The sequence below is a fragment of the Cryptomeria japonica genome, chromosome 11, assembly GCF_030272615.1.
Source record: "Cryptomeria japonica chromosome 11, Sugi_1.0, whole genome shotgun sequence".
Taxonomy (NCBI): domain Eukaryota; kingdom Viridiplantae; phylum Streptophyta; class Pinopsida; order Cupressales; family Cupressaceae; genus Cryptomeria; species Cryptomeria japonica.
Genome location: NC_081415.1, coordinates 60,759,229 through 60,773,742, shown reverse-complemented (window position 1 = coordinate 60,773,742; position 14,514 = coordinate 60,759,229). Strand labels below are relative to the sequence as shown.

At 38.0% G+C, this 14,514-nt stretch overlaps 1 pseudogene; it reads left to right on the top strand.

Moving 5' to 3' along the window:
* The first annotated feature begins 12,277 nt into the window (after positions 1-12,277).
* On the top strand, positions 12,278-13,776 carry LOC131051370 (elongation factor 2-like; annotated as a pseudogene).
* Positions 13,777-14,514: the final 738 nt, after the last annotated feature.

Here is a 14,514-nt window from a genome sequence, read left to right as displayed (position 1 = left end):
TCTGCAATAGGGTCATAGAAGTGTAGTTTCAAGTGACATATGCAAAATAGGAAATTGTAGATAAACAACAAAACTAATTCCCAATGTATTGGAGTATGACAACCATGTTCTCTCTAATCTCCATTACTGAATAGGGACTACATGAGGAATTTGCATCATAATAGTATTGGGATCCTTATAGGGCATTCTCTGGGCCTATGTGATGGCCTTTGTCATTTATTAGCACGCATAAAGTTTCCTTGGAGGGTTGTGTTGGTCTTGATTTCTGACTACTTTGTTTTCTCTTCACAAATTATGCCTTTGTTTACAAAAGAAGAGAACAACAAGAATAGGAAACAAGACAACAATAACGAGGTTTAGAAAGAGCAAACCTCCTACTCTTCAAGATTTATAAAGCTTAGGCGGGTGAACCTAATTGTGATTACTTTCTCACAACTTAGTAGATGATTTATAGAAAACCAGTGCAAGTTTCTGCAAACTTCTTCAATTTAGTGCAACCAAACATGAATGAAAATTTGTTTTGATTATATGAGACCACAAAGATGTCACAAATAATAGAAATCTAGATCAGTGCCTTATATGGGCATTAGAGTCATAAAAAACCAGATTGAAATCTAACAACATAACTCATATACATATCACTATTTTTTGATCTATTAAATATGAATATGCCTGACACATACATAATTCTAATCTGTACTAGACCTAGTCATCAAATTCATGTGAATATACTGATGTCGATGAAAATGAATTAAGTATATTTAATTTTCCTCCTTCAGAAAAAGACCTAAAACATTCCCATTAATTGCCTTGCAAATCATCTAACTAAACAATCCTTGATTATTTAATTAAAAATGAAAAACCAGTATGGAAACATAAAGACAACACAGATCTGAGCTCAAAATATTTTGATTGTATATTATTATTCCTTCATCAAAGATTATAGAGATACAAGAATGACTCAAAATGCCAAAAACAAAGTCTGCATATATTTTGCCAGAGCTTTGATACAAATATTTTGTGATCCCTTTCTAGGTAGTCCTGGTATCCTTTTATAGAACTTACGATGCAACAAGCTTTAGACTTCCCTAGAAGAATATTCCTATCTTGACAACTATTTCCTCCAAAAGTTACATTGATTACAATACTGCAATTGAGGGAGAAGCATAGTTGCTTTTAGAATGCATGCTTCTATAACTGATTGGTCATCCAGCTAGAAAATGACCAAAAGGGTAGGTCCCTAACATGTGGCACCTTTGTCTTAAGATATTTTGAACTCTTCAAGGTTCCAATTACTCAAAATCTGTTACAAAAACCAACTGCTTTAGGATGATGCCGGTGAATTGTCACTTGTTGGAGCATCAGTGGGACCTTCTTGTTCTCTTGTCTCTTTCAAAATGTACTTACTTTCCCATACTTTGACCATCTCATCATTGGGCCAGGGGAAGTTGATAATTTCAAGCTTTTGTTTATTCAAACTTTTCCATATCATCCTTAATTGTTTAACTTCCTTTTCTAAAAAGCCAAAATATGATTTCGCCTTTTCAATTTCCTCAATAGTTCGAATTAAAAAAAAAGGTATTATCCATGTTTATAATATTATTTATCCTCTAAGACAACCTGTGATCTAGCTCCTCAATCCACACTCCCTTATCTTTTATTTTGTTTGCACTTAAGAAGCCTCCAGGAAACAATTCAAACTTTTCCTTGGCATATTCCTTTCGGAATAAATTTGCCCTTCTTCCAATGTTTATTCTTTCATCTGCAAAATTAGACAAGTTTTTAACTAATTCATAAGTAGATTTAATTGCACCATCAACATCTACTTGTTCATGAGATAATGAATATATAGACTCTAAGTCCACTTCTCTTGCAATCCACTTGTCCAAGACTGGCTCCAAAGTAGTCTTTTCCTCCCTCAAAGAATCCAAGAGATTCATTATTCTTTTCATGTTCAAAAATACAATTGCTATGTCAACAGTATTGGAAAATTTCAAAATAGTGTCTCTGACTTTTTCTTCATATTTATTTGCCAATATTGACTGTGCCTGCTTTCACTTTTCAAGTTCATCTTGAACACTCTGTGTTGACTGGAAGCCAAAAGTCATGGGGGAAGGAGTAAATTCAATGATAGGACTAGAAGGAGGGGGCCTGGTAGGAGAAAAGGTGATCATCAATTGAGGGGATTCACCCTTTTTCTGTTGTCCTTCCAATCTACCTTTCAATTCTGCAATTGTGTTTTCCTTAGAAGTGATTTCAAGCTTTGCATCATTGTAAGCCTTGAGAACTACTTCTAATTTTGCCGGAAGATCCGCCTTCTCCTTTGCTTCCTTCTCAACCATTGCCATTCCAAACTTAGCAGAATCTAAAGTCATGCTAGCAACTTCTTTTGCACCTGTATCTTTTACCCTCTTCACTATCATCCCCCCTGAGTAAGTAGACCTTGAGGATTCACCCCTTTTTCTATTTTCTTCTCTTTTTAATGACCACATTACAAGAGCTGCATGGTCATTACTATAGGTTATCCCCTCTAGGGGCTTAGTTTCTTTTCTTACTATATCAAAAACCACAACATCTGCTATATCCCACTCTGGGAGAATTAACACTCCATCATTTTCAATTAATTTTCTCCCCTCCTCTAGGGTAGTCAACTCAAATTCTTTTAACATTTCTTGTTTAATTTCTACTTCAATAGCATATGTATCTTTATTTGGTTGTTCAACTTGTCTTTTTTCACATCTCTATGAACTAATCCATATGCTTTCTTCAAACAAATTGCAAAAAAGGCTCCTGACTTCACAAAATTGTCATCGACCAAAAACTCATCACAGGCCTGTTTTATAATAGGATCCAATTCTCTTCCAACAAATTCCTCAATAGTCAAATCCATTTTAGCACCTGCTAGCTCCTCTAACACTCCCTCTTGCAATTCTCCATAAGTAAAAGAAATTTCTCCCAAGCTTCCTAATTGCATTAGTTGCTCAGCTACAGCTTGCTCATCACCTATAGGTAATGGGAATTGGGAAGGTGAATACATAGCTTCACTTGGTTGTGTTTCTTTCTCCAATATTTGCCTCTTTGGGGAAGTCTCAGACTCGAGAGCATCCTCCATTGGCCTTTTTCCTTTTGATGTAGAAGGCTCATCCCTCCTAAGCATCACCACATTATAGCCTGATTTCTTATACATTACATATTCACAAGGAGGAATGATCTTAGAAAAGTTAGGTTTGGTCAAGATGAGTTTGGCTTTTTTAGGATCTGCCTTTATTACTACATCTTTTTTCTCATTTAAGGTTTTCATAGTGTCCTCCAAAGTTTCTATTAGAAATTTTACCTTTTCCCCAAATGTATGAAAGCTCTTCAGTTGATCATAGTTTTTATCAAAATGTTGGACAAAGTGAAGAGTTTTCTTAAATACCAACCATTTTTCTTTCTTCACCTCTTTCTCTGCCAGATTAAACTCATTTCTTATCAAATCCTCAGGGAAGTGGAATTGATGAACTTTAGCACCACACCTGACCTTCTTTCTGAACATGCCATTGAAAAAATCTTCTGGGTCAATAAATATTGTAACTATTGTTGCCAATTTGTAGGGCTTGAAAAACTTGTCAAAATACAGCCAACCCCGTTTAGTGATTAAAAATTGGTGTGCAACGGTAATGGTTGGAAAAATTGTTCCTCTCCCTTTACCTGTCAATTCTGCTTCCTACAAACCCCCAATATGCCTTATGATCTCAACAATACCTATTTTTAAGGGGACCTAATAAGGGAGAAAAAATGGAGTTCCCTTAAAGCCATACACTCTAAAAATAGTAGAACCGGGATACAAAATTATATCACCCCAATTATGCACAATTTTGATATTTTCTGCAAATTCCTTGGGTCTAATAAATTCAAGAATAACTTTTGGGATCCTGGGGTTCTGTTGACACAACAGAAATCTTAGCCTTGATGAAAAATATCTATCAAACTTGAAATAGTTGGCATCTTCTCTATCCCAGGATAGATCTGCACTCCATAATTGCACTGGCATGTTTTCACCATCTTTTACTCTTTGTAAGTCCATACCCTCTGCAAAATAATCTACACCCTTGAACAAGAACATGTGCATTAACAAAGAATACCAGCCAAAAGGTCTATCCACCTTGGAAACATTAATCCAAATCAAACCCTCATGGATCACATTTGCTAGGTAAGGTGCAAAGTCATAAGCCACTGCTATGGATGGATTTAGAATTTGTGCCATCATGAGCATATAATGAGTTGGCATAGCATTTTCTGCATCCTCTCCAAAAATCTGACACAGAGACCAATTTACTCCTTTAGCCCTCAAAGTGAAAAAATTCATAGGGAAAGGTTCAATTATACTGGGCCCTACCAATGTTAGCCCTCCTATTTTTGCAAAGAATTCCCTCATTGGTCCACTTTTAACATGATCCTTTTGAGTATCATAGACCTTCTTTAACATTTCAAAATAAATTGGCTCTAGATAATTTGAAGACTCATTTAGCTGAAAAACCCTTCTAATCTCATCAGCTGTAACTTCAATCAAAGGGCTTCCACTTACGTTCCTTACAATTATGGTAATAGAGTCATAATTCTTTGCAATTTGGGTCAACAAATCAACATCCATAAAAATTCCAGGGACCACCAATTTCCCGACATCTAGAATTGCTATATGTTGTTTGTAGGAGCATATGCATTTCACTGACTAAACCCCACCTTGAACAGACCTAAACCAGACATTCCTATCTGGGGATCTCTTAATCAATGACCTTTATTGAACAAACCATCACCAATTTGCAAGTGAGAAGATTTAGGTACAAGTTCTTTTTTCTTGGAAGAACTATTTGTAGACTGAACCAATTGTTCTAGAAAATTATCAGAGATGGCCCTCTCCTGATAATCTATTTTCCCTGTGAATTCCCATCATGGTGCCATTTTGATCATTTAGGGCTTATCTTATTTTAACCTTTTGATTCAAACAACCCTTCAAATTCTCCAGAACTAGACAATGCCAACACACAAGAGCATAATATTGCAAATATAGCTGTCATAGAATAACTTACTCGTCACCGAAAAACTCATAGAAGCTGCAAACTTTGTCTCTGCTAACTCTTCATGAAAACGTTTTACAATCAAAATCTCAGAAAACAAGATTTTATGAAGCAAACTCGGCGGCAAATCAACATTAATTCATCAACCAGGCCACACACTCTGCAATTAATTCGTTCAAAATTCAAACTTTCCACTCCAACGGACCAAAAGAATTTCTTTAGTGTGCTTTTTTGTTCAGTCGCTGATCCACAAAGAGTAAAGAACTTAAAAATCTCCATCGCGGTCTAGCGGCAACCGTTAGATTGCTCAAATCTAACATGCCCTTTAATCACTTAAGTCTTGCAAAGAGGGCCCACCATACTATATCTGTTTGCCTTTAGTCACTGAGTCGCGATGGGTAAAAGACTTGTACTTCCCATCGTGGTCATACGACCACCATTGGATCATCTTAGAACTGCCAACACTTTAAGGCACCTTAGCAGCTCGCACTTGTCGGGCCTACCCTTTAGTCATTGATCCGCGAAGGGTAAAGAACTTGCAACTTCCCATCGCGGTCTTACGACCACCGTTGGATCATCTTAGAACTGTCGAATTTTAAGATACCTTTTAATTCTTGACCGCCACCTCTCCACCGCTAGATCTCTGCCCGACCCTTCCGCTGGCAGCTAGTCTCTGAGTCGCAAAGACTATTCAACGTGCAACTTCCCTTTGTAGTCTTACGACCACTGTTGGATCTCTTAGAACTGACATGCCCTTTAAAGAACTTTAGTAGCTCGCACTTGCCAGACCCACCCTTTAGTCACTGATCTATGAAGGGTAAAGAACTCACTGCTTTCCATCATGGTCTTATGACCACCATAAGATCAAATCGATATTGCTCGACTTTTAAGAACCTGATACATGCGCTAAAGATCTTTTTTAGGACTTAGGGAAAATTAAAGCGTTCCAACTTTAATAAAAATTGAAACCCGCCTAGGCTTAAGACTCAAATGGCCCCTTTCAATGACATAATGACCCTTCCAGTTAAGTGGTGAAAAAGGTAACATTTAAAAAGACCTTCCCTTAGGACAAGAGACATATAAATGTTTTCTTTTTCAAATGATTTAAATGCATTAAACCCTAAACCCTTAGAAGCTTAAAACTACAGACTTAGAACATTGAAAATTTGCAAAAAATTTCAGAGATATCAGGAAGATCACAACACCACCCAAATTACTGATAATAGGTTGCAAGTGCAAATGATATAAGAAGAAGAGCTTGATCATTAAAATTGTCAAATTTAAGCTATTGGTGTAAGTTACCCCGACTAGACCAACTAGCATAGACCATGAAAGAACCTATCGGCATAACATTCACACATCGAGGGCATGCAAAAAATGTTATGCTGATAACCGATTTGATTTTTGGTACATCTTACACCGATGAAGGAGAATGCAAAATAGAGGTCAGCGATGTCATCGGGTCATCGAAGAATGTCATCCCACGCTACTCTGATACCCAATGGGCTAGATGGCAAAGGCGGTATCATCGACATAACTTACTCCGATGAGGAAATACCAAAAGGTAGAAATACTAAGTCATTGGGATAACTCAAATCATCAGTGAGAGGAGTTTTGGGTTACGCCGATACCCGATGAGGAAGACAAAGCCGAGAACAAAAGAGGAAGATAAGGTTATCGGTTTTTTTCCACCATATATATTGAAATCCTCCAATTTCTTACCGAGCCAGAATAGAAACTCAATTGTGCTACAAGAATTTTATTTTATTTGTAGTCATATATATTGAAATGCTTGAGTTTGATGTTATAGAACAATTTCATGCACATAAAATCAAAAACATATGTTTTTTCACCATATATAATGAAATGCCAACAACAATTTCAAAACAAGGAAGATAAAAGTATCAGTTGGTGTGAACAATTTTTATTTTTGTCCATTAAAGCTATATTTTATATTAATTCTGAAAATGTTTGCATTCTAAAAGAAAAACCTCCATGGCTAGCCGACTAGACCATTGAAGCTAGTCTACATAACGGTCCATACATAACACATTCAAAAACATTAAAAAAAAAACATAGTCCTTGCTTCAAAAAATGTTGTATGTTCCATCTCGCTACTCCGCATGAACAGTGACCGTGCCCTCTTCCACATCCACCACTTCCATGTTCCTAACTTGGTTCATTTCTATCTCCTTGCTGGAGCCTTCACCGAACTGCAACACCCGAACCTTCTTAGTTGTTCGTCTTCCACAAGGTCGACCCCATCATTTTGTGCGTGTAGGAACTATTCGTTGCACAATTGCTCTATATTTTGACCAAGGTCCCCATTTTGCCATCTCCACACATGCTTTCTAGACATCGACTGTCTCAAGGTATTGCACAACACCATACATTCTAGCCTGTGCTACACTTCTTCTCACCTCTTTATCGAATGTGGCGCTCTAGAGCAAGAACGGTCGCAAGGGAGGAGTGAATTCACTCACGTGAATCCACGCTCCGTCCACACTTTCAAAGCCGTCCATGTCTCGTGCCAAACCTAATAAAGCTTCCATTCCCCCTAGCCATTCCTTCTTGACACACCTGTTCATGATTTCTTTGACTTTCACAATAGGTCGGAGCTCTAGACACCATGTCATAAACAAAGACACTATGTCTGCATTCATTCTGTACTTCCATCCACCATCTACATACTCAGGTCCAAGGATCAACTTCATCGTGGAAAGGAATGCGGTTTCTTCATAGATAAACAGGTTCATCAACCTATCATCGCTTATTCGTCCCCAAAATGTGACCTGTGTTTTGCTTGTCTCTAAAGAAAAGTTGGCCTCCATATTTCAAATCGAGATACCTGTGATCCCAAAACAGACATGCAAATATGTCAGACTAACAACGACGTCTATAAATTATTTAATTTTTTTTCAACCTTTGCGTTAATTTTTTAGTACTTTCTAATAACTAAATTCATCTACCACATGTTCCAAGTTATTCTAGAATCTAAGTACTTGTATTCTGCACCATAGTCTGTGGATGTTTTTGTACACTTATACATATCCATATCATGCTATCCTACGAAGACCTTGGATTCATATGACGCACACAACTAATAGAAAGTTTCATTATGATATCGACTAACAAGGTGCGTTAGGCTCTTTCGAGCATGACAACTCCAAAATGGTAGTACATGATGACTAACACACCTATTAGTTGTATGTTGTACACCTTCGATTTTGCAATCAACGGGTAGCGATTGACTAACACAATGCTAACACGCTGTACAATAGGTGCTCCCGCTCCAAAGTGGACCTTTTGTACAACATGTTAGGGATAGGTTAGTTAATCACAGTCATTAATTGCAAAATCGATGGTGTAAAACGCTCTACTAACACATGTGTTAGTAAATTCGTACTATCATTTTCAAGCCGGAATAGATGCCTCTGATGTGGGCTCCGCTCCCACGGGGGCCATAGCCTTTAATATGCAGAGTTAATATTGCATGTTAAAGCTGCAGAGAAGTCAATTTTTTTAATGTATTTGATTAAGTATATTCAATTTTGTATTTATTTTATTTTTTAATAAATCTATTTATGTAAATATATTTTGATTGAGATAGTGTGTATTAGTTTATAAGTTTTATTTTCTAGCTCCAAAACGGACCTTTCGTACAATCCGTTAGCGACAAGTTAGTCAATCATAACCGTTAATTGCAAAATTGACGGTGTAAAACACGTGACTAACACACGTGTTAGTCAGTTCGTACTATCTTTTTGGAGCCAGAATAGACGTGTCCACATCTCAGGAAGCATAATGAGAAAAGGTGCCCTTATGGATGGAAGAAGTTCCTGTTTGATTATTAATCTTTTGTATCCTAAAGAGGAAGTAGAAATTACAAATAATGGAAAGTTACACTATCGGGCTAAGTCACCCCGATAAAAATACAGGCAACAAATACTAGCTTTTAATGGGCGTATCATATACTGATAAGAATGCATGGAAATCCAAGGTCAGACCTATCGGCATCAGTCTCGCTGATTATAGTATGGAGTCAATGACGCTTATATCAGAGAAGCATATACCGATAAGACTCATCGGTATAGTGAACATAAGTGGCAAAAGCATAAAATTTTCTTGCCGATAACCGATGAGGCTATCGGTAAGATTTATACTGAAAAGCACAATAGTGAAAATGTCTATCGGTGAAGGTTGTAGCGAAAAGAAAGTCATCAGGGAAATAATGTTAGTCGCTCGTTTTGCACCATCAGACCTTTCATACAACACAATAACAATGTGTTTGTCAATCGCAACCATTTATTGCAAAATCGATGATGAATCCATTCTGCCATTTTGGAGCCAGCACAGATGCGTCCATTTTGGAGCCAGAAGTGCATCCGAATAGCTTCACCTAGATGGGACTGACCAAAAACCTAACACCAATTCTAACCCTAATGCGGATAATCCTAACCTGCCTTCTAACCCTAACACCGCTAACCCTAACCCGCCTTCTAACCCTAATCTGCCTACTAACCCTACCGCTGCTAACCCTAACTAGCATTCTAACCCTAACCTGCATTCTAGCCTAACGCCGCTAACCCTGACCCGCCTTCTAACACTGACGCGGCTAACCCTAACGCGAATACCTAATGCACATTCTAACCCAATACCACCCGTCCAATCCAAAATCTACAGTCACAAAGATAAAAGGCCGACCCACTGCCAGACTACCATGGATTGTTAGTCGGGAGTTGCGATGTAAGGCTTTTTGGAGCTAGCAAACACGCATCTCATGTGGTATCTAACCCTAATGCAATGGTTAGACAACAAAATTTTCTCCCTATTGTGCCTCCAAAACAAGCAAATTTTTGCACTACATATAAAGAAAAACAAGAAACAAAAACAAACAATGCAAACCCAGAATATACGTGTCCATCATTTTTAATAAAATCCAAACACAAACAGGAAAAAGATGACTTGTAGAGGCTGATTTCCACATACCTCATGCCCTTAAAAAATGTAGCCTGCTTCAACAATCAGACGCCCTTAAAAAATGCAGCCTCCTTCAACAATCAGACGCCATTCAACAACGCAACATACTTCTACAACAAGAGCCCTTCAACAATGAGTCACAAACTGCTTCTTCAACAATAACACTTCAACAATGACTCGCAACGTGCCCTTATGTTTTAATCGTGCATTAGTCTTCTTTTTTTCATGTTAGGCACAAAATGGTGCCACCTTTTCTGAAACAAAGGTACATATTTTGGAAGTAGCGCCCTCTTTTCCCACCGGTATGTCGTCTGAATGCGGTTTCTTAAATCGTTGGTGGTTTTATTTATTTTATGGCTTATTTTTGAAGCCTGCACCCTCTTTTTCCCGTCGGTTTGTCATTCGAATGCGGTTTCTACACTCGTCGCCGGTTGTTTCTTTTTCCTGGCTTTTAATGTGCGTGTTATGCACAACACACCGCCGCTAACCGATAAGTGAGCCGTGGCCATCCTCCGACATGTCCACGTAGTTTCGCATGGGCCCTGACGATTGAAACCGACGAGTCCACGACAAGTCCATGTCACATACTGTGGGTCTAGCCGCTACGCCAAATTGGCATGGTATGCATGTCTCAGACATGTATGTCGATGCATGTCGTTCGTACGACAAGTCACTTTTGGAGCCAGAATAGATGCATCCCTCATGGACCCACTCCGACGTTCCATCCAATGCTTTATTTAATTGATAGACATATTTGTGGCAGATCTTATATGTGTATTTTCGACGGTAATATTTGTCGACGAAAAAAACCGGCGTGAGACTACTGAATTCAGGTGGGCAATGCCCATAGTATATCAGCTAATTACGTCCTAAGTATCTGTGCCTAGTTCATTTCTTTCTAACAATCTGGTATCACACCTCTATATTTACACCTACTACATTTCTTTCTAAAGAATTTTAATGATGTTTAAGGGATAAGTGTTCCAAACTGAATTATTATTTCAGATTTTTTTATGTTATGAATCTTGATCAAGAAATTCACAGTTCTATGAATTATGGTCTTTTAAAAAGATTCCTTCAAACATTCCATCTTCAAATTGTTTTCCTCATAAGCCATACACTCTATGATGAAGTCTCATTCGGTTTCAACCACTCTTTTACTACAAAAGATGTACTTTTTTTTTTCTTCTCGCTCTTCCGTGGAGGTTATCCCCTCCATCTACTCATTTCACAGCTAAGATGATGATTGCTTAACTCCATAAACAATCTATATTGTCATAAACTTCATTGTGAAAGCAAACAGAAAAGATAAATTTCAAGCAAATTATATTCAACAATCTCATAATATAACCAAAGAAGAAAAAAACACAATTCCATAATCACAATCCACAATATTATAATTTAACCAAAGAAAAAAAAATCCAATTTTATAATCACAGTTCACAAACAAAAACCAATCACAACAACAAAGAAATCAGCTACAAGAAAAATTCCTTAGTGAAATACTTAATGTGATAAACAATTTTATTATTGCCCAGATTATTATTCCTTAGTGAAATACAGAGAGACCAAGTGATTGATTCAAGAAATTCTGGGTAACTCAATCGCTGTAGTATAAGTTTTTTCCTTAACATTGGTTTGATTAAAACATCTTTGTAACATTGGTTTTCCTTAAAAAATGTTTGTGACTAATTTTTGCCTTTTCACAAAAAGTCACAACTATCCAAACACCCCTCTTAATATTTAAATAAGCATTCCCACCAACTGACCAACTGTTTGTATTGAAGAATAACCAGTTTCCACTGTATCAATTTAATTTCTAAGAGCGTTCTTTCTTTCTGCATCAAACTCAATATAAACTTGGTGTTAAAATGAAGATAAACGACATGGACCAAATCAATAAGGAAGAAGAAAAAGAAGAAGAAATAATGCACTTAAAGAAGAAGACGAAGAAATGCAGTTAAGTGAAGCAGAACTCAACTGAAATACGCCAAGACTTGTAGGGAAGAGCGAGGAATTTAACAAAAAAAGGTCCTCCAGTTACAAGAAATTCAGTGAAGCTAAGCAAGATATTGACAACATTTTCCATGGTCAACATGAGCAATGACAAACATGTTTAGTCAGTTTAGAGTTGGATGCTTCAAAGTTCAAACCTTTTTTTTCTTGAATTCAGAGCTTTGGTGAACCTAAACCCACATAACTGTTGAAAAACATGGCGACTATGTTTAATACTCACCAGCATGTCATTGTTGTGGATCTTAACAGGGAAATCCACATTGACAGATTCTTTAGTAGCAGCAGCTGGAATTATAGCTCAAGAAGTTGCAGGAGATGTTAGGATGACTGATACTCGTGCAGATGAAGCTGAGCGTGGCATCACTATCAAGTCAACTGGGATCTCCTTATACTATAAGATGACAGAGGAGTCTCTGAGCAGCTTTAAGGGAGAGAGAATAGGTAATGAGTATTTAATAAATCTCATTGATTCTCCAGGTCACATTGAGTTCTCATCAGAAGTTACAGCAGCTCTCCGAATCACAGATGGTGCATTGGTTGTGGTAGATTGTGTTGAGGGGGTCTGTGTTCAGACTGAAACAGTTCTTCGTCAAGCTCTCGCAGAAAGGATTAAGCCTATCCTTACTGTAAACAAGATTGATAGGTGCTTCCTTGAGCTTCAGGTTGATGGAGAGGAGGCCTATCAGACTATATCAAGGGTCATTGAAAGTGCAAATGTGATTATGGCTACTTATGAGGACGCTCTTCTTGGTGATGTTCAAGTTTATCCAGAGAAAGGTACTGTAGCATTCTCAGCTGGTCTGCATGGATGGGCTTTTACAATGACAAATTTTGCAAAAATGTATACTAAGAAGTTTGGGGTCGATGAACTGAAGATGATGGAGAGGCTGTGGGGTGAGAATTACTTTGACACAGCCACAACAAGATGGACTAGCACAAATACCGGCTCACGAACCTGCAAGAGAGGCTTTGTTCAGTTTATATATGAGCCAATAAGGCAGATTATCGATGGGTGTATGAACAATGAGAAGGATAAGCTATGGCCCATGTTGCAGAAGCTTGGGATTGCAATGAAGAATGAAGAGAGGGACTTAGTTGGGAAGGCCCTCATGAAGCGTGTTGTGCAAAGCTGGCTGCCTGCAAGTAATGCCCTTCTTGAAATGATATTTTCCATCTGCCATCCCCTTCTATGGCCCAGAGATACCGTGTGGGGAATTTGTATGAAGGGCCTCTGGATGATGTCTATGCCAAGGCAATCAGGGAATGTGACCCTGATGGACCCTTGATGTTGTATGTTTCCAAGATGATTCCAGCCTCTGACAAAGGGGGGTTCTTTGCCTTTGGCCGGGTCTTTTCTGGGACTATTGCAAAGGGTATGAAGGTTAGGATCATGGGTCCCAACTATGTGCCTAGAGATAAGAAAGATCTATATGTAAAGAGTGTTCAAAGGACTGTCATATGGATGGGAAAGAAGCAGGAGACAGTAGATGATGTGCCATGTGGAAACACTGTGGCCATGGTAGCATTGGACCAGTGTATAACTAAGAATGCTACTCTGACAAATGAGAAAGAGATAGATGCCCATCCTATCAAAGCAATGAAGTTCTCTGTCTCACCTGTTTATCGTGTTGCAGTGCAGTGTAAGATACCTTCTGATCTTCCAAAGCTTGTTGAAGGCTTGAAACACCTGGCCAAGTCAGACCTGTTGACGTGTTTTTTATGACCGCGTCTAACACAGAAGCTCATATTGTCATTTCTCATGTTTGACTTTAGAAAACGGCGGATGAATTTCAATGAGTTAGGTGACTATTCTCATGTAATAGAGAATATTGTTTGTCATGGCGTGGAGAGAGAATACCCTGATGTTGAGGATATTGAGTTTAAAGTAATGGTGAGATTCTATAAGCTGTTTATGGACAAGTATTGCCCAGATGAGATGCATGATATTGTGGGTCGTTATCACTTCTATTATTATGCCAATGAAAGAGATCAACCCACAAGAACCTGCAATATGTTTGAGAGGCTCTTTCTGCTTTATATGAAGGATAATGAAGTGGATAGGAAAATAAAGGAAGAGTTCAGGGTTTTAGTTGATCCTTTCAACTGGTATCCTAGGCGACAACAACAAAGGAAGGTATGTTAAATAGATTGCGAGTTTCTAAAACATTGTATGTAAGTTTTGGAAGTTGAATTGTTAAAAATTCTATTTTTAAAGTGATGATGATGATGATGACGATGATGATGATGATGATGATGATGATGATGATGACGACGATGACGATGACGATGATGATGACGATGACGATGACGATGAGGACGATGACGATGATGACGATGACGATGACGATGACGACGATGAGGACGATGAGGACGACGACGATGATGAGGATGATGATGACGATGAGGACGACGATGAGGATGATGAGGATGACGATGACGATGACGATGACGATGACGAGGA